The following is a 3,132-nucleotide window of genomic DNA, read 5'->3' on the forward strand; positions in this document are numbered from 1 at the left end:
ATTATGTAATTATTATTATAAATATTTTACAATTTAAGAATATTAAAAATAATTAATATTTGTCTTAACTAATTTGGATGGTTAAATGGTTATCTCATTTGTCCGTTTAAACAAGTATTTAAAATTTGAATTTTGCCTTGTGTGTATAACAATTCATTAGTTAGCGGCAGGCCCTTAATAAATAGACCATCAATACGTGGTAGATTAATCCTCGACGCCAAGTAAGAAATTCGTAGAAAAAATTGTATTTGTCTTTAAAATAGATTAATTTCTCATTATTAATAGCAATATATATGGACTTTTGCCTTTATTGAAATTTACCTGAGACAAATTTATTTGTTGGTATCTTATTCATTCTTAAAGTCAAAACAATATCATCAACATTATAACCAAGTTGGGTTGGTCTAGTGGTTAGCTCACTAAACTGCTTAAGTGTCGGGAGTTCGAATCCCGCCTTGTGCATGCAACAACTCATTGGCCAGCGGCAAACCCTTAAATGGAGCTCAGTACCAGCGAATTAGTCCTTGGCCTGTGAAAAACTAAAAAAATATCATCAACATTATTACTTGTTAAAACTTCACATTTTATGACATTATTTTTAAATGTTCAAACTTATAGACTTATATCATTACAAAATTTATTAGATTGATTAATATTTATTGGTAACATGGTGTACCGAAATACTATCGTTAAATATTAGTTAGTGTGAAGAGAAACCAATAACAACTTTGTTATTCAATATATGATGTGAAAAATAAATTAGTATTTTCTAAACTGATAAATACATTTTCTTCTAATTTCTTACAATATTTTATTTGACAATATTTGTCGTTAAAGAATAGCAAGTGACCATATTATTCTACAATATAATATTTAAAATAATTTTTTATCTTGAAATTAATTTTGATTAGTGAGATAAAATTTAAAATATTTGTTATTTTCTTACTCAATTTTAAATTTAAATTTAGAATTGATTAACAACTCTTTTTTTAATTTCAATAACAAAATTAAAATTGGTTAGGTGCAAAATATTCAACATTTAATAATTTTAATACTTTAAATTTTAGTTACCAAAAATTAGGTTAAAAATTAATTATAAATTTAATAATCGATAATACATAAATAATAATATCTAATGTATTAATTATTTATTTTTTTGACAAGACTAATGTATAATCTATTGAAGATTGATTTATTGTCCAAATTTTTTTTATAAACTTTGTAATATGTAAAAATAGTGATCTCATTTTTATTATTATTTAAAAAAGTATTCATAATTTTTTAATTATGTAATTAAATTAATTAATAATCTTTATTATTATTTTTATACTAAAAAAATTATCAATTTATACTATTTACATATTTTTCACTACTAATAAGTAAGTAGGTATTTTTACTATTATAATATTAATTATTTATACTATTTACATATTTTTCATTACTACTAATAAGTAAGTAGGTATTTTTTACTATATGCTTGATATACGTAGTGTGATGTATATATTAGGATTATCTATTTAATTATGTGAGCCATTATTGTTATTTTCACTTTTTTATTATATTAGTAAATAATATTTAAAATTAATAAGAAGATAATTAATTTTTTTAAATTTGAATTAAAAAATATCTTATAAATATATCTAACTTTTATATATACTAAGTGTTATAATATTAAATAGTATAGTATTTGATATAACAATTAATCAAAATATTAATCCAAGATATACTTGGATCTAGTAAGACCCCAATGCAAGCAAGATCAACCCAGGTCCATTGTTAGGGTCCCAAATCCGACTTAGTTTCATTACCTTAAAGGCTCAATGCAGATAAAGTCCATGTGTCTCCTTTAAAATCGGCTAAGATTAGATCTCCGTTGCTAGTTAGGTATGGTAATGAGTGCTCAGAAAAGCATGGCAAGCCCCTTCCCATCTCTCACTCTCGTTTTAAAAAAAATGCACTCGTCTCTTTTCCATCTTTGCAAGTCCCTATTTAATTATCTTCTTAGGGAATGCAAATCTCCTCATATATCTACGAATATTCTTTGAAAAATTTTGAAAATAAGTACAAAAAAGCATAATATAATAATCACACAATAATCAATTCAATATAATTCAGCACAATTCATAACGTATTCATTATAAAAAATAACATTTCAAAATGAAAAAACATAAAAACGTATTCTAACATAATAACATAACATAATTTTTTGGGACGATACTGAGCGACGTAGTGACAGACTTGAGAGGCATAGAAAGTGAGTTAGAGAGAGAGAGAGAGAATCGAGGCTAAAAATGAGTCTGAAAGAAAAAGGAAGGATTCGAATTGGAGATGGGAATTAGGGTTACTAAATTCAAAAACTGGATTTGTGTATATATAAATTAGGATAAATTAGTTATTTTATATTCACGTGGATTTAATGGGTCTTATGAACGGGTACTTATGTCTGTGTTCCTATCTATTTTTCGCGTGGTGGGTCACGAAGATTTCATGGGTCTCCATCTAGCTCCAAAACACGAGTAATCCCTACAAATACCCATTTCGACTATTTTTGTGATCATCCGTATTGCTAGCATTCATTGGTTTATGACGTGGAGCTATTCCAGTTACCCAGTAAATTTTCAGATAATCAAAGTCTAGGTTATATCATTCTTATAAAGTCACATGTATGTATTCTTATTATAGCAATATTAATAGAAGATAAATAGATAAACACTAAATAAGTCACATTTTTCATATGTATAACAATAACTAATATCACATATTATAACCAATATTGCATGTTGATCCATAAGTTTTTCTTTTTAGAAATTTGTCCGTAGTCTGTGATTAATAACTTTGAAATTACATATATGTTATTTATCTTATATATTTTTTATTTTATAGAGACTTATAATTTTTTTTATTGGCGATGTTAGTGGTTATAGAGAGATTATTATCTTTAAATAAAATTATATAGAGAAATTAAAAATACAATTGGTTGCTTTTTTTTTTGATAATTCATTTAGTTTTTAGGTTAAATTAAAATTAAATTATATATTTAGTTTATATTTGTTTGTTTATTCTAATGATTGTATATAATAGATAATATATTTAAACATGTTTTGAAAGAAATTATTTAATTTTCTATAATTG

The sequence above is a fragment of the Arachis ipaensis genome, chromosome B2, assembly GCF_059453495.1.
Source record: "Arachis ipaensis isolate K30076 ecotype BB chromosome B2, ASM5945349v1, whole genome shotgun sequence".
NCBI classification, from domain to species: Eukaryota; Viridiplantae; Streptophyta; class Magnoliopsida; order Fabales; family Fabaceae; genus Arachis; species Arachis ipaensis.